At 38.6% G+C, this 27,910-nt stretch overlaps 1 long non-coding RNA gene across 2 annotated transcripts in view; it reads left to right on the plus strand.

Annotated features, from left to right (window-relative positions):
* The window catches only part of LOC309563011, a 240,623-nt gene extending 225,147 nt beyond the window's left edge, over positions 1–15,476 (plus strand). The window contains exons 2-3 of one of the 2 annotated variants that reach the window (XR_014225661.1): positions 12,417–12,476; positions 15,388–15,476. This is a non-coding gene — a long non-coding RNA (uncharacterized lncRNA). Of the gene's footprint in view, positions 1–12,397; positions 12,477–15,387 lie in introns of both variants that reach the window. The other variant, XR_014225662.1, reaches the window with a different exon arrangement.
* The last annotated feature ends 12,434 nt before the right edge of the window (positions 15,477–27,910 follow it).

A 27,910-nucleotide genomic window follows, 5' to 3' on the forward strand; every position in this document is an offset into this window, starting at 1 on the left:
GCAGAATATTAGCATGCATTAAAAACGGGATATACTCCAGAGATAAAACGACAATCCTACCACTTTATAAAACTCTGGTTCAGCCGCATCTGGAGTATTCCATCCAGTTCTGGTCACTAGTCCTCCGAAAGGATGTGCTGGAGCTGGAGAGAGTCTAGCCATTTAAGCCCCAGCCCTATTTCGGACACTTTTTGTTTACAAGTTAAAATCAGTATTTTTTCCTAGAAAACTACTTAGAACCCCCAAACATTATATATATTTTTTTAGCAAAGAGAATAAAATTTCGGTCATTGCAATATTTTTTGTCAAGCGGTATTTGCGCAGCGGTCTTTAAAACGCCATTTTTTTGGAAAAATTATGAAAAATCACATTTCACTGCATTTAAAAAATACTAATCAGTAAAGTTAGCCCATTGTTTTTGTATATTGTGAAAGATGATGTCACGACAAGTAAATAGATACCCAACATGTTACGGTTTAAAATTGCGCACACCCGTGGAATGGCGACAAACTACGGTCAATAGAATTCTCAATAGGCGACGCTTTAAAAAAATTTTAACGGTTACCAGTTTAGATTTAGAGTGTAGCTCTTTTTTTTAATTATTGCTCACTCTCTGGCGATTGCGGCGATATCTCACATGTGTGGTTTGAACAGCAATTTCATTCGCGGCTCGACTTCCGTATACGCTTTCTTTCGTGCGCGAGCTAACGGTGTAGGGGCGGCTAAAAGTTTTTTTTTTTCCTATTTATTTTTTAACTTTATTACAGCTGCCTCTGGGTTACGTCATCGGAGACCCGATCGAAGCCACTTCCAGCTTAGATCGGGACTCCATCCAGCCGGCGGACGGGCCAGCTGGGTGCTCGGGTCTCCCCGGTGGGACGGGAGGCCCGAGCAAAGTCGTGGAAGGCAGCGGGAGGGGGGGACGTCCCCTCCCGCTCACCCGGGTAATGATCGAGCGGCTCCCGCGCCGCATCGGTCGTTACCGACGGAAAGCCAACCGTTGGCTCTAAACCACGGCACCGGGATGGTGCCTCTAGCTAGAGACATCACCCCGGTATAATACCGCAAAGTTTGCCGACATAGCCCTACGTCACTTTGCGGTAAGTGGCTAGAGAAGGGCAACTAAATTAATATGGGGAAAAGAGGACCTCAATTATGAGGAACGACTACAAGTGCTAAATTTTTTCTCTCTGGATAAGAGACGCTTGAGAGGTGATATGCGAGCAATATACAAATATCTCATCGTTGATCCCAGCGTAAGTATGAAACTTTCAGTCCCAGAAGTGTAAAACAACACGGGTCCACATGATGAGACTGGAAGAGAAGCGGTTTAACCTTAAGCTGAGTAGGGGGTTTTTCACTGTCAGGATGTGGAACTCTCTTCCACAATTGGTGGTGTTGGCAGGAAGTATGGAGAGATTTAAAAGACTCCTGGACGTGCATCTAAGAGAAAACAATATACAGGGATATAGGAAATTGTTTTCTACACTCACACGCACACACAAACACAAGTTGAACTGGATGGACTGTTGTCTTTATTCACCCTTACCAACTATGTAACTATGTATGTATCTGAACGAAGATCTATCACAGTGGAGATATTTAAAACATTTATGGGCCTCACACTTAACAATGGTTTTACAAAAAAAAGAAGTACAAGCTTACAGGTCCACAAACCCGATTCATCACATTGTATTCAACGTTTATGTCAACGTCACTCTTAGAAACGATCACGCCCTTCCTCCATTTTAGTGACAATACACTATGGCCTCCACAAAATCACCCTGGATTTGATAGGCTTTACAAAATTCATCCACTTATTGATTTTTTTTCCAGAAATTTGCTCAGTTGTATAAGCTTCACAAACACATCTGTGTTGATGAGTCCCTTGTCCATTGTATTGGCAGGCTGGGAATCAAACAGTTCATCCCCAGTAAAAGGGCCAGATATGGGGTAAAGCTATACAAACTCTGTAAGGGGGTCAAAGGGTATATGCATGCCTTTTACATTTATGAAGGGAAAGATAGCCAGCTCCAGCCCCCTGCTGCCCAACCTATATCGGGAAAAATAGAAAAATTGTGTGGGACCTTGCAATTTCATTATTCCAAAAGGGTACCACCTCTATCTGGACGACTTTCACCCAAGCCTGCCCCTTTTCCACCACCTTTACCTCCAGAAAACTTTAGCCTGCATTGCAGTACGAACAAATTGGAAGGGCTTCCCACAAAGTCTGGTGACCACAAGGCTACAAAGGATGGAGTCAGTGAGTCTGAGGAACAAAGAGGTTTTGACTCTAGAATGGAGGGAGAAAGGAGATGTATATATCCTGTCCTCCTTATAATTACTATTTCATGTATTACAAGCCCATGGAAAGACCCGCCTCCTTTCTCAAATTCAGAGGCGTAACTAGAACCTTCAGGGCCCCGGTGCAAGAAACCATGAATGGCCCCCTGGACCCCTTTACTCTAGTTGCGGGGCCCTTTATTACGGTCCCGCAGCGGGACCCTTTCACAAGTTCTGCAGTGGGCCCCCTTCCTGCCATCTTGGGGCCTACCCACGGTGGTGGAATGCCAGGGCCCTGTCACAAGTGTGACCTTTGCGATCCTGGAAGTTCACCCACTGGTGTCAGTAGTTTTTTTTTTGGTATTTTAATTGTATTATTTTTATTTATTTTTTTACAATGTCACTGACTATGACTCTGTTCATTCAGAAAAGGAAGGAGCTTGTAAATTACATATTTACCGACCCCTTCCTGGTTCCCTATTGTGACACATCCTCTGCAGCAGCAGGCAGTAGAGGGAAGGGAGCATTCTGAAAAGGGGGGCAGAACAGAAGGGGGGGGGCAGGGGAGCACACAGGGGCCCAGAGACAGCAGAACACAAGTATACTGGATAGGAGGAGTGGCGGGGGGGGGGGGCAGCGTACAGAGCAACCAATCTCCTCAATTTTCCTCCTGCAGCTACAGAAGGAAAAAAGGAGGACAGTGATTTCTCTACATGCTGCCCCCGCCGCCCCTCCTAATTCAGGTGTACAGGGGAGCCACATGGGCCCCCTTGAGCATGGGGCCCGGTTGCGATTGCAACCCCTGCAACCCCTGTAGTTACGCCCCTGCTCAAATTTCAAAAAGATATTGTCACTGCCCTTGTCTACAAGCAAGGCCCTCCACCAGAAAACATTCACTCTCATGCAGTGAGTAGGTTGCATGAGCGACATTTCCCAGATGATATCACACCCACAGAAACAGGCAGAAGATGCAAAAAATGTTGGGTATGCAGCATAGAGAGATTTAGGCAACACACCTGTTTTCATTGTCCCCAATGTCCCTCCCAACCGGGCCTATGCATAGGAGACCTTTGCTTCTGATGTTAACACGCTTCTCTAAGATATTAGTAAAGTATGGTGATGAACATATTTCTGATAGCCTTCCATTTCCACGTTTTTAATACCTTTGCTTGCCACGCGAACTGACCCTGGCCTGTTAATCGACCATGCCTCTGCCTTCTGCCTAAATTGACCCTGGTCTGTTTACCGACCACATTGTTGCCTTCCACCTGAACTAATCTCAGCCTGTTAATTGACAATTATTTTTGCCGGCCACCTGGATTAATTTCTTGCAATGCCAGTGTAGTAATGGGAATCAGGATAACATGGGGGTCTTATGTATGTGGGGGGCTCAAGACTAGTGTTCCTGAATGGAGAAAACAAAGTTTTTGGTTTTCTACAGGTTTTGAAATTCCCAGATCCGGCTCTGGAGTCCAGAGGCTTCGAAAAGCTTTGGGTGAGAAGAAGTCTCTACCCTTGTGTCCAGGTCTTACCTAACCAAGGCCCTAAGCCTGATGGTTCTACCTGCTGCCTGTACTGACCCTGGCCTGTTTATGGGACATGTTCCTGCCTACTGCCTAGATCAATACTTTGGCTCTTTGCTGGCCACAACTCTGCTTGCTGCCTGCGCTGACCCCGGACTGTTTATGGACCACGTCTGCCTCCTAGATGTCAGCCTGCTGCCTGTACTGACTTTGGCCCGTTAGATGTCAGACTGCTGCCTGGATAATTCCTTGGCTGTTGCTGACCATATCTCTGCCTGCTGCCTAGACAAATTCTTTGCCTGTTTGCTGACCACATCTCTGCCTGGCACCACTACTGATCCATCTGCAAGTCACATTGGCCACATTTCTGCGAGACGCCAGTCCCACTTATCCTCTGCATACAACTGCCCTTTGTTCAGTCTCATGTACTTCCCGACCAGTGAACAGAGAACTGTGGTATGAGGCAGCCGTATACCAGTTAGTTAGGCCTGCTTGGCTCTTAGGAACAGGAACTGCTGTAGGTGAATCTATACTATGCTATTTTCCTTGACAACTCATACATAGGTGACCATTACAGTGCATTGTTTTATATATAGTGTTGGTTGATTTTGTGTTACACAGGTTGCAATGTTGGGTACATAATCAGTCCAGACATTGAAAAAGTCTCACACATGTGGTATCCCCATACTCGGGAGGAGTAGCAGAATGTATTTTAGGTTGGTTTCACGCTAAGTTCGGAGCGGCTCGCAGCAAGGGGTCCGGTGCGTCCCTATGCACCATTTCAGGTCTGAGTTTTTGACTGAATTCGGACCTGAAATGGACCAGACGATGCACAGGACTTTTCTGCAAGCCGCTCCGCAGCTGACTTGGAGCTGTATGAACCGGCTCCATTGAGAGCCTGGCACAGTCAACTGTCATGCGAATTGGATGCAGGAAAAACCGTGCCCAATTCGCAATAGTGTGAACCCAGCCTTAGGGTGTAATTCTGAATATGTCAATATTTTTGTTAGAAATATCTCAAAGATTGATGACTTTGGGTTAAAAAATACATTTTCATTTTCTTTCCACATTTTCAATTTTGTGGCAAAAAATTACATTTTCAAATGACTCAATATTCCTCTCTCATTATGTGTAACTGATGCCCCAAGAACGCCTGAAGGTGCTCCTTGGATGTTGGGCCTCTCTACTGTATGTCGTCAAGCAATGGAAAAGTCTCACACATGTGGTATCGCCATACTTAGGAGTGGCATGATGTATTTTAAGGTTTCATTCTTAATATGTCTTTGCTGTGTGTAAGAAATATCTTATAAATTTACAACTTTGTGTAAAAAAATATGTTTTCAATTTTTTCTCACATTTTCGATGTAGCCAGCTGCTGGCTACTGCAAAATAGAATGAAGAGGACATAATCCAACGGAACCATAAACTAGCTAATTTCCTCCTATTTCCCAGGATTAAGACCGTTGCATCACTTCTTGCCTATAGAGATGGGGAGCTTTTCTTCCTGGACAGAGCAGATGATCTTGGGACCCATACTCCTGCAGTCAACCCTTACTGTATTTTGAGTCCCTTCAGAATTACAAATTCCAGAAAGTTGATCCAGCAAAGGATTATGGTAGAGCTTATATGTTTGACTGCTTCTGGTAGACTCGTGCTTTCAGCCTGGGTTGAAGTCTCAGTGGCACAGCCTGCAGTAGTGACACACAACTCATTCATCTGCATAGCTACATTGCAGATTATCACACCAAATGTTCACACCCGCTCTCCATTATACAGTGCTCCTCACAGCCCTTCTCAGAATCATCTGCTATGGCTGTCAGCACACCAGCAGCCTGCTGTCTAGCCACTGCTTCTCCTGTGAAGTTACAAAGAACTGCTCAGCTCATCCTGAAGTCCCAGGGACTGCATCTATACTAGGATTGGTGAGAAAGCAGCTGCCCACTTTTCTGTTTATCCAGTTAAATAAAGACACTGCTAGCAGACACCGGTTTATCCAAATCAATCAAGGAATCCTTGCGTTGCCATTACCCTAGTTCTGTCTGCAGATCTAACTCTGTCATTCTTCATTATTTTTTGCCTTTAAAGGGTCCCAACATGCTAGCAGAAGAATACTATCTCCTACCTTTGGATTGACTCTATTCCATATCAACATATCACTCATCACTTATTTAAAGGAAAAAAGAAGAACAAGGGCGCCAGGTCACAATAGAGAATGAACAGATGACAATTTATTGCAGCAACTTACATGTTAAAAACAACGATCCAGAGTACAACCAATGGGACGTGAATCAGCAGTACCCGCAGTAGGACACGTAAGGGATAATCAGATCTAGGAGCCTAAAGGACAGTCCTGCCTGATGAAGGAGGAGGACCTCCGAAACTACGTTGTGGCCCGCCCTCCACATTCTATCCAGTCCTTTGATCCCGGTCGGATTCCGTGGAGGAACCGACAGGTCATCCACATTACTTCCGGTTCCGGGTTATCGCCCTTGCCGGCCCTGCTGCATATGGACACCTGCGAGGCTGCCCATCCAGGGAGCCTACGCCATGCACAGCATTAGCCGGCAGCTGGAACTGGGTCACCGCCATACAGCACAGGACTGTCCTGTAGGCTCCTAGATCTGATTATCCCTTACGTGTCCTACTGTGGGTACTGCTGATTCACGTCACATTGGTTGTACTCTGGATCGTTGTTTTTAACATGTAAGTTGGTGCAATAAATTGTCATCTGTTCATTCTCTATTGTGACCTGGCGCCCTTGTTCTTCTTTTTTCCTGCTGCATGTTTGGAGGGTTCCCTACCTCTTGAGGAGCTGCCTGCACAATATATACCCTATATACCCTGATCTGGACCTTATGACCATCCACAACAAGGAACTGTCACCACTGTGATCACCACATGACTGAAGAAGGACTTCGCTTACAGATGGGGTTCATGTACTCTCACCATTGATTTGTTTGTATCCCACTTTGTATTACTTTTCCATTTATTTCACCATTCATGGGGACTGTTTCATTGTGGAACAGCGAGCGCTGACTTACTGATTTAGGTCAGCGTTTTTGTTTACAACTTATTTAAAGCAGCACCCCTTATTTATGCAAATATCCATAAAACGCATTCACATGGCCCCACTGCGTTGCACCAGTGGTCACAAAGTAGCTGGGGGTTTTCTTAAGCCTCTCCCCCACAACCAGTGTTGCACTTTCAACAGGCTCTTTTGATGTGCTAGACGCCAGGCGATAGCAACCAGTGTGGCATGCCAGGCCATAGAGGCCAAACAGAGCGGAGGAGGAGCATATTGGACACTCGTGGGGCTAATAATTGTAAACAATCCACACGAGACCCAGGGGTTTTTGGGGGCCCACTCGGGGCTATAGCCCCAGTCAGCCCCGCCTTCCTGACGGCACTGGGATCAAAGCAGCACCAGAGGACAAGAATCATCCAGTTGCTACTATGAAAAAGTGCTGCACCTAAAACATGTGGCATTAATCCCAGGGGAGCAAAAATACAGCCACAATTTGTGGTATGTCTCCTCTTGGACAGCAAAGCCATTACACTTTGTGCCCAATATAAGGGTTCAGAAAGCCAGAAGAAGTAGGCTGAGGCCACTGATTGCCAGATGGCGCTGGGATTAAGGAATCCTAAAAGGTAGCAAGGATAAGGTAAAAGAGGTTAATGTGGGGAAATGGAAGGTCATCCAGATCACGTGATTAGTAGAGTTGATGATAGAAAATGTGTCATGAGATTGTTGTGTAAGCTGAACTTTCCTAAAGAAAATACTAGTTGCTTGGACAAGTTTCATGTTCTCATCTCAAAGAACTGCAATCAGAGGCAGCCGGTCAACCAGTATTTTCAAAGTGAGGTCAGCAACAACACCCCCATATTTCTTAGGACAGGTCTTCTTTAAAGTTATATCGGTGATGTTTATTATTTTTACCTATTATTTGTATCTGAAGTCACTCCTTTCTTAAGACAACATGTGATTTCAGCTTGACACATAGTACGCTGCCTTTTTTTTTTTTTCAGCTATTTGCTTAGAGCCACGTGTGTTCGCACGTAATCAAAGCCCAAAAACATTTTGATGAAACTGAATTCCTACCAATACATCTTTATTTAACCACTTCTGGACAGGAAGATTTTCCCCCTTAATGACCAGGCCATTTTTTTAGCGATTCGGCACTGCGTTACGTTAACGGACAATTGCGCGGTCGTGCGACGCTGTACCCAGATAAAATTGATGTCCTTTTTTTCCCACAAATAGAGCTTTCTTTTGGTGGTATTTGATCACCTCTGTGTTTTTTTTTTTTTTTTTTTTTTACGCTATAAACAAAAAAACAATTCTGGAAAAAAAACACATTTTTTTACATTCTGCTATATAACATTCCCCAAAAAAATTAAAAATCAAATTTTTTTAGCATTTTAGGCCAATTTGTATTCTGCTACATATTTTTGGTAAAAGAAAATCCTAATAAGCGCATTAGTTTGTACAAAAGTTATCGTGTCTACAAACTAGGGGAAAGATTTAAATCGTTTTTATTTATTTCTCTTTTTTTTCTAGTAATGACGGCGATCAGCGACTTTTAGCTGAGACTGTGACATTGCGGCAGACAGATTGGACCCCTAACTGACATTTTTGACACTTTTGGGGTGACCAGTGACATTACTACATTAATTAGTGCTAAAAATATGCACTGTTACTGTAAAAATGACACCCAGGGGTGATCAAAGGGTTAAGTGTGAGCCTAGGGGGGTGTTTTCTAACAGTATGGGGGAGGGACTTGTGAAATGATCATAGAGACCTGTGTTCCTATATAGGAGGATCACAAGCATTCTGTGATCATTTCAGAGAGAACAATGGTCTGCTGTGTTTACAACAGTAGACTGTCGTTCTCTATCAGCGGGTGCCCGGTGGCAATTGTGGCCGCTGGCCCATGGATCGGCATCCCCGCTGCCTAGTGGGGGCTAGCGCGCATCTCTGGCGGCATGTGCTCGCCCCCAGGAGCGCTCCCGCGAACCAACGTACCCATACACCAGTTCGCGCAGCTGAGCCAGCCTGCCGCGGCGTGCGGTCGGCAAGTGGTTAAAAAAAAAGTAGAATACACTACAATAATATATAAAAAAAAATTTAAAAAACTGCCATTTTCGGCCAAGTGCATCCTGTATTTTACCTTTAGGTTTTGGGCCCCAAAATTTCCATTCGGTGCACCTCTAATACAGATGTCATACTAAAGAAACAGAAATGTTCTAATTTTAAGGACTATTCTTATCCAGAACATTGAATAATGCCCAATAGCCAATGGAAATCATGGGCAAATGAAAGATGAGAAGTTACAATAATACTGTGAGATCGTCACAGAGTACATCATTTTAAACAGTGACATGTTAGGTATCTATTTACTCAGCGTTACATCATCTTTTATGTTTTACCATAAAAATTGTATTATGCTGTGTTTGTTTGAACTAAAACTCATTCAGGTGTATTTTTTCCTGAAAATTTGTTTCATAAACTACTGCTCAAATAATGTGCAACGTAAACAAATTGCAACAACCACCATTTTATCCTCCAGAGTCTCTGCGTAAAAAAAATGTATAATCCCGGACGAGCCCCCTTCCAGCTGACCACTAATTAGCACTAGGTGCTAGCCTGCCTTTATCCTCTCTCCTGACTTCCTGGTAGTGTTGGGCAAATGCTTTAGGCCAAGCAAAAGTTCAGCCCAAACTTGTCCAAAAACCTGAATTTTCTGTGCATTCAGCAGCCTGTTTGCCCGCAAAACGCACACTCAATATGTTGTACGAAGCGGGGCCCGGGTGGGGATAAGTCATCAGCTGTTAGTGGGCTTCCCCATGGACAACTAAAAGAAAAAAAATGCTGGTGAAAAAAAAAAAGAAAAAAAACGGCATGGGCTCCCCTCCCCAGTCCATTACTGGTCCTTCCTCTAAATATAGTGCCTGGGGGGTCCCCTTAGGCTGCCTGTAAAGTGGTACATCTGAAGCATGCATGCAGCAAAAAATGAAATTTCTAAAGAAAATGAAATGGGTCAAATCACATTTAAATTGACAGTTGAAATTGCCAGCCAGCAATATAAAGGAAACAAATAGAAAGAAACAGCGTGGGGTCCCCCCCCCCCCCCCAAAATCCATATCTGACCCTGATCTGAGCACCTGACAGGCAATTTTATAGAAAGTGACATGTTAGGTATCAATGTACTCCGCGTAACATCATCTTTTATGTTTTACCAAAAAATTAGTATTATGTTGTGTTTGCACTAAAACCTAATTCAAGTGAATTTTATTTTCTGAAGATTTGTGTTTCATAAACTACTGCTCAAATATAAAAATTGCAACAACCACCATTTTATCCTCCAGGGCCTCTGCGTAAAAAAAATATAATACTGGATGAGTCCCCCCTTCCCAGCCAACCACTATCCAGCACTGGGTGCCAGCCTGCCTTTCAAATTTATTCTATTTCAAAATTCGAAATTCAGAAGATGGCTATATTCTTTCTATTCTATTCTATTTTTCTATTCTATTCTGTTCTATTCTTTTCCATTCTTTTCTTTTCTATTTTAGTTAATTCTATTCTTTATTTTTCCATTCGATTCTAATCCATTCTTTTCTATTATATTCAAATTCGAATTTACTCTGTTTGAATTTTGGGAAATGGTTATATTCTTTCCATTCTATTAATTCTATTCTATTCTTTTATTTTCTGTTCTATTCTTTTCTATTGTATGCTAACTAAAATTTATTCTATTTGAAATTCGGATTTCAGAAGATGGTTATATTTTTCTATTTTATTCTATTCTATTTTTTATTCTATTCTATTTTATTCCTTTGTTTTCTATTCTATTTTATTCTCTTCTTTTATTTTCTTTTCTATTTTGTTCTGTTTTACTCGAATCTATTCCTTTATTTTCTATTCTATTCTTTTCTATTATATTGTATTCTTTTCTAGTCTATTCCTTTATTTTTTATTATTTTTTATTCTCTTTGAAAATTATTCGAATTCGATTAGAAAACTATTCGAATTTCGTCTGAAATTTATTTTCTTTTCTATTTTGTTCTGTTTTACTCTAATATATTCTATTCCTTTATTTTCTATTCTATTCTTTTCTATTCTATTATATTCTTTTCTAGTCTATTCCCTTATTTTTTTATTCTACTTTATTCTCTTCGAAAACTATTTGAATTCGATTAGAAACCTATTTGAATTTCATCTGAAATTTCTTTTCTTTTCTATTTTGTTCTGTTTTACTCTAATATATTCTATTCCTTTATTTTCTATTCTATTCTTTTCTATTTTATTATATTCTTTTCTAGTCTATTCCCTTATTTTTTTTATTCTATTTTATTCTCTTCTAAAACTATTCAAATTTGATTAGAAAACTATTCGAATTTCGTCTGAAATTTATTTTCTTTTCTATTTTGTTCTGTTTTACTCTAATATATTCTATTCCTTTATTTTCTATTCTATTCTTTTCTATTTTATTATATTCTTTTCTAGTCTATTCCCTTATTTTTTTTTTATTCTATTTTATTCTCTTCTAAAACTATTCGAATTTGATTAGAAAACTATTCGAATTTCGTCTGAAATTTATTTTATTTTCTATTTTGTTCTTTTTTTACTCTAATATATTCTATTCCTTTATTTTCTATTCTATTATATTCTATTCTAGTCTATTCCCTTAGTCTATTCCATTATTTTTTATTCTACTTTATTTTATTCAAAAACTATTCAAATTTGATTAGAAAACTATTCGAATTTCGTCTGAAATTTATTTTCTTTTCTATTTTGTTCTGTTTTACTCTAATATATTCTATTCCTTTATTTTCTATTCTATTCTATTCTTTTCTATTTTATTATATTCTTTTCTAGTCTATTCCCTTATTTTTATTATTCTATTTTATTCTCTTCTAAAACTATTTGAATTTGATTAGAAAACTATTAGAATTTCATCTGAAATTTATTTTCTCTTCTATTTTGTTCTGTTTTACTCTAATATATTATATTCCTTTATTTTCTATTCTATTCTTTTCTATTCTATTATATTCTTTTCTAGTCTATTCCCTTATTTTTTATTCTATGTTATTCTCTTCGAAAACTATTCAAATTCGATTAGAAAACTATTCGAATTTCGTCTGAAATTTTTTTTCGTTATTTCGGATTCATTTAAATTGGTTACTATTGTATTTCGTAAATTATGAAAAATTTGCCTAAATTTCCATTCAGAATGCAATGAACCACACAACGTCTAATTTCTGGTCATTCTATTTTAGGCGAAACTAACTGAAAATGTAAACAGTAGTAATAACAGCCCAACATGCTATAATATTATAGAATGTATTTATAAAAATAAAATGAAAACTTGGTCTGGAGTTCCACTTTTTAGATTAAAATTGTCTAAATAGTAGATCATGAGACATTAGGAATGGCGTGCTGATATTTGTCATACCTGGAGGCTAGCAGGTAAATATTTCAAGAAATTCATGTGGTATCAGTTTTGTGTTCTAGAGAAAGATGTGACTTTTACTGGAAACTTTAATAACACTTTTGTGTACTCACCTTGTTTTTCTTCTATTACGTATATAAGCCAACCCCGTTTTCTGTAGAGTAGACCTCCACTGAAGTCTTCCAGCTGTCTACATTCTCAGCACCAACTGAACTACCCGGTAAGTAAATGCTGGAATATGATTATGATATTATTAATCCTATTATAATTATTTTTAATGATATCAACGTTCCCTATCATTTTTCTCATAATGGTTTATACTGTAAAACTAATGTAAAAAGTCAAATTGATTCACAAAATTCAAAATAGAGAAGACTAAAATTTGCTAACCTACAATTAAATCAGCTGCTGTACATATTTTACAATTTTAATGTACAAAATGGCCAGATGGGAGCTTCACTGCTCTGAGTGGATTTACCCCTACGTCCCTCAGAATAGGTTCCTGCGCCCGGCCCGAGGCCGTGCAGTGGCACAATCCTGTGGTGGCTGTTATCTTCCGACATAGCCAAACACAGATCGGGATATGGGCGCTGTGATTGGCCCTCCCGATCACGTGATGGCTGTGTCCAATCACATCCTTCACAGTGTAAACAGAGACATGTATACCTGTGTCTGCTCTCCCCGCTGAGCTCAGTGAGAGCTCAGTTTTGGTGGTGGTGGGGGGGGGGTTGCGGGGAATGCTGCCACCTGTGCTAACAGCTTTCTGTGTAAGTGATGATTTTACACATAGAGCTGTCACAGATCACACACAGTGCAGCCATCCACACAGTACACCAAGTAGCACTGTCACCCCTGTCCCTGTCTCTTGAACATCTGTCCAAGTGTCCCCATGAACATATGTACCAGTGCAGAAAACATCTGTCCAAGTGTCCAATCAATATCTGTACCAGTGCACAAAACATCTGTCACAGTTTCCAATCAACAGCTGTACCAGTGCAAAAAACATCTGTCACAGTTTCCAATCAACAGTTGTACCAGTGCACAAAACATCTGTATCAGTGCAGAAAACATCTGTCCAAGTGTCCAATCAACATTTGTACCAGTGCAGAAAACATCTGTCACAGTGTAAAAACAACATATGTACTAGTGAAGAAAACATCTGTCACAGTGTCCAATCAACATCTGTACCAGTGCAGAAAACATCTATCACAGTGTCCAATCAATATCTGTAGCAGTGCACAAAACATATGTTCCAGTGCATAAAACATCTGTCACAGTGTTCAATCGCAAACCCGGAAGTAAGATGGCTGAACATGTCAGCCGTGTCACCGGTCAGTGAGTGGCGCTGCGGGGTAATTATTTCATAATGAGATAGTTTGCAATGCATGCTAGCTCATTATGCCTTTGTCTTTCAGGTTTTTTTTCTGAGGTTTACAACCTCTTAAAGGTGGATAATGCCTTGAAGGTACTCCATGGATGTTGGGCCTCTCTATGTGGTCAGGCTGTGAAGAAGTCTCACACATGTGGTATCGCCTAACTTGGGAGGAGTAGCAGAATGTGTTTTTGGGGTGTAGTTGCAAGTATGCCTATGCCGTGTGTGAGAAATACCTTGTTAATATTACACTTTTGTGGAAACAAAAATTTAACTTCTTAATTTTTCAAAGAATTGTGGGAAAAAAAATTACAATTTCAAAAAACCTGCCATGCTTTTTACTAAATACCTTGGACTGTCTACTTTCCAAAAGGGGTAATTTGGGGGAAAACTGTACTGGCTTGGCATGTTAGGGCCTCAAAAAATTAGATAGTCAGAGTACCTTACATGGGAACAGAGAACCTCAAATGGGATCAGAGCACCTGGGATAAAAGCACCTTACATGGGACCAGGGCACATGGGATCAGAGCACCTTACATGGGATCATAGCACATGAGATCAGAGCACCTTAAACAGGAACAGAGCACCTTACATGGGATCAGAGCACCTGGGATAATAGCACCTTAAATGGGACCAGGGCACATGGGATCTAAGCACCTTACATTTGATCCCAGCTCATGGAATCAGAGCACCTTACATGGGATCAGAGCATCTTACATGGGACCAGGGCACATGGGATCATAGCACATGGGATCCGTGCACCTTACCCAGGAACAGAGTACCTTACATGGGATAAGAGCACCTTACAAGGGACCAGGGCACATGGGATCTGAGCACCTTACATGGGATACCAGCTCATGGGATCAGAGCACCTTACATGGGATCAGCAAATCTTACATGAGATCAGGGTACAGGAGATCAGAGCACCTTACATGGGATCAGAGCACCTTACATGGGATCAGAGCACATGGGATCAATGCTCCTTACATGGGATCAGAGCACCTTACATGGGATCAGATCACATGGAGTCAGAGCACCTTACATGGGATCAGAGCACCTTACATGGGATCAGAGCACATGGGATCAATACACCTTACATGGGATCAGGGCAAATGGATTTAGGGCACCTTACATGGGATTAGGGCACATGAGATCAAAGCACCTTACATGGGATTAGAGCACCTGGGATAAAAGCACCTTACATGGGATCAAAGCACCTTACATGGGATCAGAGCACCTGGGATCAAATCACCTAATCATGGGATCGGGGCATCTTACGTGGGATCATGGTACGTAGGATCAGAGCACTTTACATGGGATCAGAGCACATGGGATCAGAGCACCTGGGATCAAAGCACATAGGATCAGAGCACTTTACAAGAGATCGCAGCACATGGGATGAGAACACATGGAAATAAGACTTATAGGATCACAGTACCTTACATGATCTCAGGACAGGTGGCAGGGTCGTGTTTATTTTGCTTGTATGTGACAGAGCCGCTTGCTTGTATAGCTATGTGTAATTCAGTAGAGGCGATGTGATCTACCAGTCAGCTGCCCATGACTGATGGGTAGATCGCTGTGGAACCCCTGGAAACCTCTTGCGGAACCCCATTTGAGAAACAAACAGTGGACCTTTTATTGCATTGGAACAACAATTGTACGTGTGCCTAACATAAGAGGGCCTCATATTTCAAGCCATATTCAATGTTATCTTCTTTTTCCTTCCATGAATCCAAATGATCCACATGATCCACAGAGCCCAAAGATGTTCACCATGAAGAAATCCCTGTTACTCTTTTTCTTTCTTGGGGCCATCTCCTTATCTCTCTGTGAGGAAGAGTAAGTATGTATAAGACTTTTTTTTTTTAAATAAAAGTATAGACTATTAATGTGTATATCTGGACAAACAGCTAAACATAGAGGTCAAATACATATCCCGAGGATTGTTTTACCTACCAAATAATTTCTATGTCTGTTTATTCAGTCCTAGGATTTGCACAGCTCTGTCAAAGCACAGGCCTTGTGGCCATTTCATTGATTATTTTGATTTGAAAAACATATTGATATTACTGTGACAGTAATAGGCACCCACCCCTGGCCTGGTATGGTTCAGGAGGGGGAGGGCGGCCGCTCGTCTCCTCTCCTTTCCTGACCTGCCAGGCTGCATGGTCAGATAAGGGTCTGGTATGGGTTTTGAGGGGACACCACGGCCGTTTTTTTTTAATTTTTTTTATTTTTTTTTATTTTTTTTTATTTTGGCCCTAAAGGGCCTGGTATGGACTGTGGGGGGTGCCCCGTGCCATTTTTTTCTTTATTTTTTCAATAGTCAGGTGCTGGCAATTAAAACTGAGAGTCATTTTAAATTGGATTTAACTTGTTTTTTTTTTAGAAAAGTAATTTTTGCTGCAGCATGTTTTATACATGCTACAGATGTGCCACTTTACAGGCACATTAAGGCACTATTTTTAAAGGAATTTTTCATTGTTATTGTTACACTTTAAGACCGGAAGGATCTTCCCCATAATGACCAGGCCCTATTTTGCGATTCGAATTTAACTGACAATTGCGCGGTTCTGCGACGCTGTACCCAAATAAAATTGACGTCCTTTTTTTCCCACAAACAGAGCTTTCTTTTGGTGGTATTTGATCACCTCTGGGATTTTTATTTTTTGCGCTATAAACAAAAAAAGAGCGACAATTTTGAAAAAAAAACAATATTTTTCACATTCTGCTATATGACATTCTCAAAAGAAAATGTAAAAATAGTCCAGCTTTTTGGGGAATATTTATTTTATGATTATTTTTCTGATGGTGTAATCCTTTCCCAATGTGGAAGGATTATTGAAGTTATAACTCTTATCCTCTGCTATAATGTAAACAATGTATGATACAATGATTGTATATAATTGTACATGAAAAAATGATAAATAAATAAAATTTAGTAAAAAAAAAAAAAAGTAAAAATCTAAATTTTTTAACATTTCAGGCTAATTTGTTTTCTGCTACATATTTTTGGTAAAAAAAAAAAAATCGCAATAAGTGTATTTTGATTGGTTTGCGCAAAAGTTATCGAGTCTACTTACTACGTTAAAGATTTATGTCATTTTTAATGTTTTTTTTTTTTTTTACCAGTAATGGCGGCCATCTGCGATTTTTTTGTGGGACTGCGACATTGCGGCGGACAGATCGGACCCCTGACTGACATTTTTGACACTTTTGGGGGTACCAGTGACATTACTACAGTAATCACTGCTAAAGATATGCACTGTTACTGTAATAATGACACTGGCAGGGAAGGGGTTAATACTGTGGGTGATCAAGGGGTTAAATGTGACCCTAGGGGAGTGATTCTAACTGTATGGGGGTTGGACTTATATAGAAGGATCACAGGCACTCTGTGAACATTCCATGGAGTAGAATGGTCAGTTGTGTTTACAACAGCCGACCGTCCTTCTTTCTCAGCGGGGAGCGATCGCAGGTCTCAGGCAGCCGCCCGACACCCGCATCGGCTTCCCCGCTGATGATCGAGGGCATGAGCGTGCCGTCGGCGGCGCGCGCTCGCCCCTAGCTCCTCCCAATCAAGCGACGTATCCCTACGTCGCTTTGCCTGTACGAGCCAGCTTGCCGCCGTAAATATAACGTAAGTGGTCGGCAACTGGTTAAGCATAATTAAAATCACTGTTCCTAAAAAAATCATTGTTTTAAAAAAAAAAAAAAAATGTATTGATAAATGCCCCTCAGGGCAGTACCCAGACCCCCATACCCCTTTTATGGCCAATTACTTACATATAAGCCTTCAAAATGGGCACTTCCTGTTCGGCTCCCATAGACTTCAATGGGGTTCGCCATTCGGGTTACAACACTTCCGCTGTTCGGGAGTTCTGCTGCCAACTAAACAGGGGGATGTTCTGCCCATCCTTAATCCCTAATCACTGCCATACCAGTCATATTATGATGCTGTAATGCCCTGGTGACACTATGTAAAAAAAAAAATTGTGAAAAAAAAATTTATTTCATTTTCCAAAAAATTCCAAATTTTCCAAAAATTTCCAAAAAAATTCAAAAATTCAAAAAAAATTCAAAAAATTCCAAAAAATTTCCAAAAAAATTTGACAAAAATATACAACTTCAAAAAAACTCGCCATGCCTTTTACAAAATGCCTTGGACTGTCTACTTATCAAAAATGGCTATTTTGGGGGATATTTGTACTGTCCTGGCATTTCAGGGCCTCAGGAACATACTATAGTCAATACTTTAGGATTGATCAATTTTCAAATATACTGTACGAGGGTTCTTCAAAAAGTTTTTGCGTTTTTTTTTTTTTTTTATATATACGTTTTGTAGCCATCTTCACCTCATCGTGACAACTCTTATACTAAAGGTCAGTCGGCTTGCCAGACAAGATTAGTCACATGACACCCTCAGACACAACCTATTAATACTCTTCCCACCCTCACCATTTCCAACAAAAAAAATAAAAGTGCGGAAAACTTTTGAAGATCCCTCGTATATACCATAGTGTGATAAATTTCACATTAGTGAAATAATAATAATAATAGTCAATAATAATGTACACTGATTGGGGTTATGTTTACCAAAGAATTGTAGCAGAATACATGCTGGCCTGAATTTATGAAGAAAGATTATTTATTTACAACGTTTTAAAAAAGAAACAAAGAAAAACATGTTAAAAATAAATAAATTAATTAAAAAAAACATGTTTTTTTTTTCAAACTTTTCGTTATTTTTTTTAATTTATATAGCAAAAAAATATAAAAACTCACCAAAAGTAAGCTCTAGTTGTATGAAAAAAAAATGATAAAATTATAAATAAATGTATTTATTTATATAAATATAAATTTCATTTGGGTACAGTGTTGCATGACCGTGCAAATGCCAGCTAAAATAGCGCTGAATAACAAAAAATTACCTGGCCATGAAGGTAGGTAAATCTTCCGGAGGTCAAGTGGTTAAGTACGCTGCTCAAAAAAAGTTCAAGTTAATCAGAGTAAGTCAATTAAACTCCTGGGATATTGATCTGGTCAGTTAAGTAGCTGAGGGGGTTGGTAATCCGTTTCAGCTGCTTTCGGGGTAATGAAATCCACAACCGGTGCACTAGATGGGCAACAATGAGAGGACCTCCAAAAAAGGAATGGTTTTACAGGTGGAGGCCACTGACATTTTTTTCCCTACTCATCTTTTCTGACTTTTTTTTTTCACTAATTTTGCATTTGGCTAGGGTCAGTGTCACTACTGGTAGAATGAGGCGATACCTGGACCCTATAGAGGTTGCACAGTCAGTCCAACTCCTCCAGCATGGCACATCAATATGTAACATTGCCAGAAGGTTTTCGGTGTCTCCCAGCACAGTCTCAAGAGCATGGAAGAGATTCCAGGAGACAGGCAGTTACTCTAAGAGAGCTGGACAGGGCCATAGAAGGTCCTTAACCCATCAGCAGGACCGGTATCTGCTCCTTTGTGCAAGGAGGAACAGGATGAGCACAGCCAGAGCCTTACAAAATGACCTCCAGCAGGCCACTGGTGTGAATGTCTCTGACCAAACAATCAGAAACAGACTTCATGAGGGTGGCCTGAGGGCCCGATGTCCTCCAGTGGGCCCTGTGCTCACTGCCCGGCACCGTGGAACTTGATTGGCATTTACCACTGAACACCCAAATTGGCAGGTCTGCTATTGGTGCCCTGTGCTTTTCACAGATGAGAGCAGGTTCACCCTGAGCACATGTGACAGACGTGAAAGGGTCTGGAGAAGCCGTGGAGAACGTTATGCTGCCTGTAACATTGTTCAGCATGACCGGTTTGGTGGTGGGTCAGTGATGGTCTTGGAAGGTATATCCATGGAGGGACGCACAGACCTCTACAGGCTAGACAATGGCACCCTGACTGCCATTAGGTATCGGGATGAAATCCTTGGACCCATTGTCAGACCCTACGCTGGTGCAGTGGGTTCTGGGTTCCTCCTGGTGCAAGACAATGTGTGGCCTCATGTGGTGAGAGTATGCAGCCAGTTCCTGGAGGATGAAGGAATTGATACCATTAAGTGGCCCCCACACTTGCCTGACCTAAATCCAATAGAACACCTCTGGGACATTATGTTTCAGTCCATCCAATGCCACCAGGTTGCAGCTCAGTCTGTTCAGGAGCTCAGTGATGCCCCTGGTCCAGATCTGGGAGGAAATACCCCAGGACACCATCCGTGGTCTCATTAGGAGAATGCCCCGACGTTGCCAGGCATGCATACAAGCACATGGGGGCCATACAAACTACTGAGGACCATTCTGAGTTGCTGCAATTAAATTTCAGCAAAATGGACTAGCCGGCTGCATCATTTTTTCACTTTGAATTTTGTGGTGTCTTTGAATTTAGCCCTCTGTAGGGTGATAATTTTAATTTCCATCAAACCATGTGGCATCCTTTCCTTCCTAACACATTACCCAGTCCATACCATTATAGATCCTAACACATTACCCAGTTCATACCAGTATAGATCCTAACACATTACCCAGTCCATACCAGTATGGATCCTAACACATTACCCAGTCCATATCAGTATAGATCCTAGCACATTACCCAGTCCATACCAGTATAGATCCTAAGACATTACCCAGTCCATACCAGTATAGATCCTAACACATTACCCAGTCCATATCAGTATAGATCCTCACACATTACCCAGTCCATTCCAGTATAGATCCTAACACATTACCCAGTCCATACCAGTTTAGATCCTAAGACATTACCCAGTCCATACCAGTATAGATCCTAATACCATACATAGTCCATACCAATATAGATTCTAACACAATACCAAGTCCATACCAGTATATATCCTAACACATTACCCAGTACATACCAGTATAGATCCTAATACATTACCCAGTCAATGCCAGTATATATCCTAACACATTACCCAGTCCAAACCAGTATAGATCCTAACACATTACCCAGCCCATACCAGTATAGATCCTAACACATTAGCCAGTCCATACCAGTATATATCCTAACACATTACCCAGTCCATACCAGTATAGATCCTAACACATTACCCAGTTAATACCAGTATGTATCCTAACACATTACCCAGTCCATACCAGTATAGATCCTAACACATTACCCAGTCCATACCAGTATAGATCCTAACACATTACCCAGTCCATACCAGCATAGATCCTAACACATTACCCAGTCCATACCAGCATAGACAATAACACATTACCCAGTCCATACCAGTATAGATCCTAACACATTACCCAGTCCATACCAGTATAGATCCTAACACATTACCCAGTTAATACCAGTATGTATCCTAACACATTACCCAGTCCATACCAGTATAGATCCTGACACATTACCCAGTCCATACCAGTATAGATCCTAACACATTACCCAGTCCATACCAGCATAGATCCTAACACATTACCCAGTCCATACCAGCATAGATCCTAACACATTACCCAGTCCATGCCAGTATAGATCCTAACACATTACCCAGTCCATACCAGCATAGATCCTAACACATTACCCAGTCCATACCAGCATAGATCCTAACACATTACCCAGTCCATGCCAGTATAGATCCTAACACATTACCCAGTCCATACAAGCATAGATCCTAACACATTACCCAGTCCATACCAGCATAGATCCTAACACATTACCCAGTCCATACCAGCATAGATCCTAACACATTACCCAGTCCATACCAGCATAGATCCTAACACATTACCCAGTCCATACCAGCATAGACAATAACACATTACCCAGTCCATACCAGTATAGATCCTAACACATTACCCAGTCCATACCAGTATAGATCCTAACACATTACCCAGTCCATACCAGCATAGATCCTAACACATTACCCAGTCCATACCAGTATAGATCCTAACACATTACCCAGTCCATACCAGTATAGATATCCAGCATATGATTTTTCCCCATCGAGATCTCATATGTTTTTTTCAAAGGGTTCCCTTCATTTTTTTGAGCAGTGAATGTTGTTCTGGAGTATAAAGGGTGACAGTGGAGTGTCCAAGGTCAGCCTGACCTAGAGTCCTAGTGGTGAAGGAGTTATCTCCATTGCTTTATTGTGTACAGATGGGACAGAGGTGTATTGACCCAGCCTCAGTCCAAGGAGGAGATGTGAGTGCTGAGACTAATGAGGAGGAAGGTGAATGTAGGGAGGTGAACTGGTGGGTTTGGGCAATTGTGGATGAAATTTGGATAGTTTTCGAATCGGTTTCTAATCGAATTCGAATACTTTTCGATTAGAATTTGAATTTCAGAAGAGAATAAAATAGATTAGAGAATAAAAGAATAGAACAGAAAATAAAATAAAAGGATAGACTATAATAGAGTAAAATAGAACAGGATACAAAATAAACGAATGGGAAAAAATAGAACAGAAAAAAAAAAAGATAGAATGAAAAATAAATGAATAGAATAAAAAATAAAGAGATAGAATGAAAAATAAGCAAATAGAATAGAAAATAAAAGAATGGAACATAATAGAGTAAAACAGAACAGAATACAAAATAAAAGAATGGAAAAAATAGAATAGAAAATAAAGGGATAGAATAGAAAATAAAGAAATAAAATAGAAAATAAAGGAATAGAATGAAAAATAAAGAAATAAAATAGAAAATAAAAGAATAGAATAGAATAAAAAAACAGCGTAAAACAGAACAAAATAAAATAGAAAATAAAAGAAATTGAAAAAAAAATAGAATAGTAAATCAAGGGATAGAATGAAAAATAAAGGAATAGAATAGAAAAAAAAAGAATACAATAGAACAAAAAAAAAGTAAAACAGAGCAAAATAGAATAGAAAATGAAAGAATAGAATGTAATAGAGTAAAACAGAACAGAATAGAAAATAAAAGAATGTAAAAAAATAGAATGAAAAAAAGTGATAGAATGAAAAATAAAGGAATAGAATAGAAAATAAAAGAATAGAATAGAATAAAAAGAACAGAGTAAATAGAACAAAACAGAATAGAAAATAAAAGAACAGAACATAATAGAGTAAAACAGAACAGAATAGAAAATAAAAGAATGAAAAAAAATAGAATAGAAAATAAAGGGATAAAATAAAAAATAAAGAAATAAAATAGAAAATAAAGGAATAGAATGAAAAATAAAGAAATAAAATAGAAAATAAAAGAATAGAATAGAATAAAAAAACAGCGTAAAACAGAACAAAATAAAATAGAAAATAAAAGAAATTGAAAAAAAAATAGAATAGTAAATCAAGGGATAGAATGAAAAATAAAGGAATAGAATAGAAAAAAAAAGAATACAATAGAACAAAAAAAAAGTAAAACAGAGCAAAATAGAATAGAAAATGAAAGAATAGAATGTAATAGAGTAAAACAGAACAGAATAGAAAATAAAAGAATGTAAAAAAATAGAATGAAAAAAAGTGATAGAATGAAAAATAAAGGAATAGAATAGAAAATAAAAGAATAGAATAGAATAAAAAGAACAGAGTAAATAGAACAAAACAGAATAGAAAATAAAAGAACAGAACATAATAGAGTAAAACAGAACAGAATAGAAAATAAAAGAATGAAAAAAAATAGAATAGAAAATAAAGGGATAAAATAAAAAATAAAGAAATAAAATAGAAAATAAAGGAATAGAATGAAAAATAAAGAAATAGAAAATAAAATAAAAGAATAGAATTGAATAAAAATAAAAATAAAAGCGTAAAATAAAACAAAATAGATTAGAAAATATAAGAACAGAATAAAATAGAATAGAAAATAAAAGAATAGAAAAGAATAGAATAGAAAATAAAGGGATAGAATTAAAAATAAAGGAATAGAATAGAAAATAAAAGAATATAATAGAATAAAAAAGAACAGAGTTAAACAGAGCAAAATAGAAAATAAAAGAATGTAAAAAAATAGAATAGAAAAGAAAAGGATAGAATGAAAAATAAAGGAATAGAATAGAAAATAAAAGAATATAATAGAATAAAAAGAACAGAGTAAAACAGAATAGAAAATAAAAGAACAGAATAAAATAGAATAAAAAATAAAGAAATTGAATAGAATTAATAAAAGAATAGAATTTACTAAAAAAGAAAGAATATAACCATATTCTGAAATTAGAATTTCAAATAGAATACATTTGTATTCAAATAGAAAAAAAGAATAGAATAGAATAGAACAGAATAGAAAAGAATAGAAAAGAAAAGAAAAAAAACTATAGAATACAGTAGAATAAAATAGAAAGAATAAAAAAATATAGCCATCTTCCAGAAATTCAAATTTTTAATAGAATGGATTAGAATAGAAAATTAAAGAATAGAATAGAATAAAATAGAATAATATAGATAAAATATAACCATCTTCCAGAATTTGACTTTCGAAGAGAATAAATTCAAATTCGATTAGTAAAGAAAAGAATAGAATTGAAAATGAATAGAATATAAAGGGATAGAATGAAAAATAAAGGAATAGAATAGAAAATAAAAGAATAGAATAAAAAAAAACAGAGTAAAACAGAACAAATCAGAATAGAAAATAAAAGAACAGAATAAAATAGAATAGAAAATAAAGAAATAGAATATAATTAAAAAAGAATAGAATAGACTAAAAAAGAAAGAATATAACCATCTTCTGAAATTAGAATTTCAAATAGAATAAATTTGTATTCAAATAGAAAAAAGAATAGAACAGAATAGAAAAGAATAGAAAAGAAAAGAAAAAAAACTATAGAATAGAGTAGAATAAAATAGAAAGAATAAAAAAATATAGCCATCTTCCAGAAATTCAAATTTTTAATAGAATGGATTAGAATAGAAAATGAAAGAATAGAATAGAATAAAATAGAATAATATAGATAAAATATAACCATCTTCCAGAATTTGACTTTCGAAGAGAATAAATTCAAATTTGATTAGTAAAGAAAAGAATAGAATTGAAAATGAATAGAATATAAAGGGATAGAATGAAAAATAAAGGAATAGAATAGAAAATAAAAGAATAGAATAAAAAAAACAGAGTAAAACAGAACAAATCAGAATAGAAAATAAAAGAACAGAATAAAATAGAATAGAAAATAAAGAAATAGAATATAATTAAAAAAGAATAGAATAGACTAAAAAAGAAAGAATATAACCATCTTCTGAAATTAGAATTTCAAATAGAATAAATTTGTATTCAAATAGAAAAAAATAATAGAATAGAACAGAATAGAATAAAATAGAAAAAATAAAAAAATATAGCCATCTTCCAGAAATTCAAATTTTGAATAGAATAGATTAGAATAGAAAATGAAAGAATGGAATAGAAAAAGAAAAACAATAGAATAAAATAGAATAATATAGATAAAATGTAACCATCTTCCAGAATTTGACTTTCAAATAGAATAAATTCAAATTTGATTAGAAAAGAAAATAATAGAATTGAAAATTAAATGATAGAAAAAAATAGAATAGAAAAAAAGAATAGAAATTAAGAGAAATTTGAATTTTGAAATAAAAAAATTTGATTTGAATAGAATCGATTAGAATAAAAAAATAAAAGAATAGAATACAACAGAATAGAAAAAAAAACCAATAGAATAGAAAAAAAAACAATAAAATAGAATAGAATAAAATAGAAAGAATAAAACAATCTTCCCGAATTTGAATTTCTAATAGAATAACTTCAAATTTGAATAGAAAAGAAAAGAATAGAAAATAAAATTGAAGATGAAATTATTAGAAAATAATAGAATGGAAAAAAAAAACTGTAGAATAGAATAGAGAGAATATACCACTATAACCTTCTTCCAAAATTAGAATTTTGAATAGAGCAAATTCAAATTTGAATGGAATTGGAATTTGTTCTAAAATTTTCCATATTTGGACAAATTGCGTTATAAAAAAAAAAAAAAAACAAATTCCAAAAATGATATGAAGAAAACCAGGTTATGCAAATGGCAAATCAATTCGAACCCGAGTAAGTAAAATGAATTCCAAAAAAATGAAATTTAACCAATCTCATTTATGTAAATAACGAATCGAAATGAAACTAAATACATTTTTTAATTCTGCGCACGTCTAACGATAACTCTGTCTTTTCACAGGAGAGGTATCTTGAACTACAAAGGGAAAGATGGAGAAAAAATATGTTTCGCAAAAAGTACTTTACAATGCATGGATGCAATACTTTGTGGAATTAATCCATACTGTAAAAAACGGAATTGAAAGTCATCTGATGTGGAAAATCATTTAGCTAAATGTTAAATGTCTTATACAAAAAAAAATATATATATATAGATATCATATTCACAATTTTCATCATTATTATTTTTATATGCTGATCCTATTGTAGTTGGAGGAAATATAGTCCTTAGAGAACTTTCCAGGGAGTGTAATCACTTATCAACGTTTAGTTGGACCCATCAGCCCCACTGATCCCGTTAGATCCTCTACTTCACATGTGTCAAACACAAGGCCCATGTGCCGAATCGGGCCCCCCGGGCCATTTCACACCTCCCTGCAGCTACGGCATACTCTTCATCTCCGTCCCCCCTTGTCTCAGCAGTTGGCAGCAGAGAAGAGGACAGAACTTCTCCACCAGATCCTTCTTTTTTCTGTGCAGCCATGGAGATGGTTCTCTCTGCCCCCGTCTCAGCAGTTGGCAGCAGAGAAGAGGACAGAACTTCTCTGCCAGATCCTTCTTTTTACTGTGCAGCCATGGAGAGGGTCCTCTCTGCCATCGTATCAGCAGTTAGCAGCAGAGAAGAGGACAGAACTTCTCCACCAGATCCTTCTTTTTTTCTGTGCAGCCATGGAAAAGGTCCTCTCTGCCCCCGTCTAGGTAGTTGACAGCAGAGAAGAGGACAGAACTTCTCCACCAGATCCTTCTTTTTTCTATGCAGCCATGGAAAAGGTCCTCTCTGCCCCCATCTAGGTAGTTGGCAGCAGAAAAGAGGACAGAACTTCTCCATCAGATCCTTCTTTTTTCTGTGCAGCCTTGGAGAGGGTCCTCTCTGCCCCCGTCTCAGTAGTTGGCAGCAGAGAAGAGGACAGAACTTCTACACCAGATCCTTCTTTTTTCTGTGCAGCCATGGAGATGGTTCTCTCTGCCCCCATCTCAGCAGTTGGCAGCAGAGAAGAGGACAGAACTTCTCCGTCAGATCCTTCTTTTTTCTGTGCAGCCTTGGAGAGGGTCCTCTCTGCCCCCGTCTCAGTAGTTGGCAGCAGAGAAGAGGACAGAACTTCTACACCAGATCCTTCTTTTTTCTGTGCAGCCATGGAGATGGTTCTCTCTGCCCCCGTCTCAGCAGTTGGCAGCAGAGAAGAGGACAGAACTTCTCTGCCAGATCCTTCTTTTTACTGTGCAGCCATGGAGAGGGTCCTCTCTGCCATCGTATCAGCAGTTAGCAGCAGAGAAGAGGACAGAACTTCTCCACCAGATCCTTCTTTTTTTCTGTGCAGCCATGGAAAAGGTCCTCTCTGCCCCCGTCTAGGTAGTTGACAGCAGAGAAGAGGACAGAACTTCTCCACCGGATCCTTCTTTTTTCTATGCAGCCATGGAAAAGGTCCTCTCTGCCCCCATCTAGGTAGCTGACAGCAGAAAAGAGGACAGAACTTCTCCGTCAGATCCTTCTTTTTTCTGTGCAGCCATGGAGAGGGTCCTCTCTGCCTTCATACAGCAGTTGGCAGCAGAGAAGAGGACAGAACTTCTCCTTCAGATCCTTCTTTTTTTCTGTGCAGCCATGGAGAGGGTTCTCTCTGCCCCCGTCTCAGTAGTTGGCAGCAGAGGACAGAACTTCTCCACCAGATCCTTCTTTTTTCTGTGCAGCCATGGAGAGGGTCCTCTCTGCCTTTGTATCATCAGTTGGCTTCAGTAGAAGGAATAGTGTCCCATCATTGGTGTCAGTGGGAGGAATAGTGTCCCATCATTGGTGTCAGTGGGAGGAATAGTGATCCATCATTGGTATCAGTGGGAGGAATAGTGCCCCATCATTGGTGTCAGTGGGAGGAATAGTGACCCATCATTGGTATCAGTGGGAGGAAGAGTGTCCCATCATTGGTGTCAGTGGGAGGAATAGTGACCCATCATTGGTATCAGTGGGAGGAATAGTGTCCCATCATTGGTATCAGTGGGAGGAATAGTGCCCCATCATTGGTATCAGTGGGAGGAATAGTGTCCCATCATTGGTGTCAGTGGGAGGAATAGTGTCCCATCATTGGTGTCAGTAGGAGGAATAGTGTCCCATCATTGGTGTCAGTGGGAGGAATAGTGCCCCATCATTGGTG

Source organism: Pelophylax lessonae (assembly GCF_965119305.1).
Source record: "Pelophylax lessonae genome assembly, chromosome: 9".
Classification (NCBI taxonomy): Eukaryota; Metazoa; Chordata; class Amphibia; order Anura; family Ranidae; genus Pelophylax; species Pelophylax lessonae.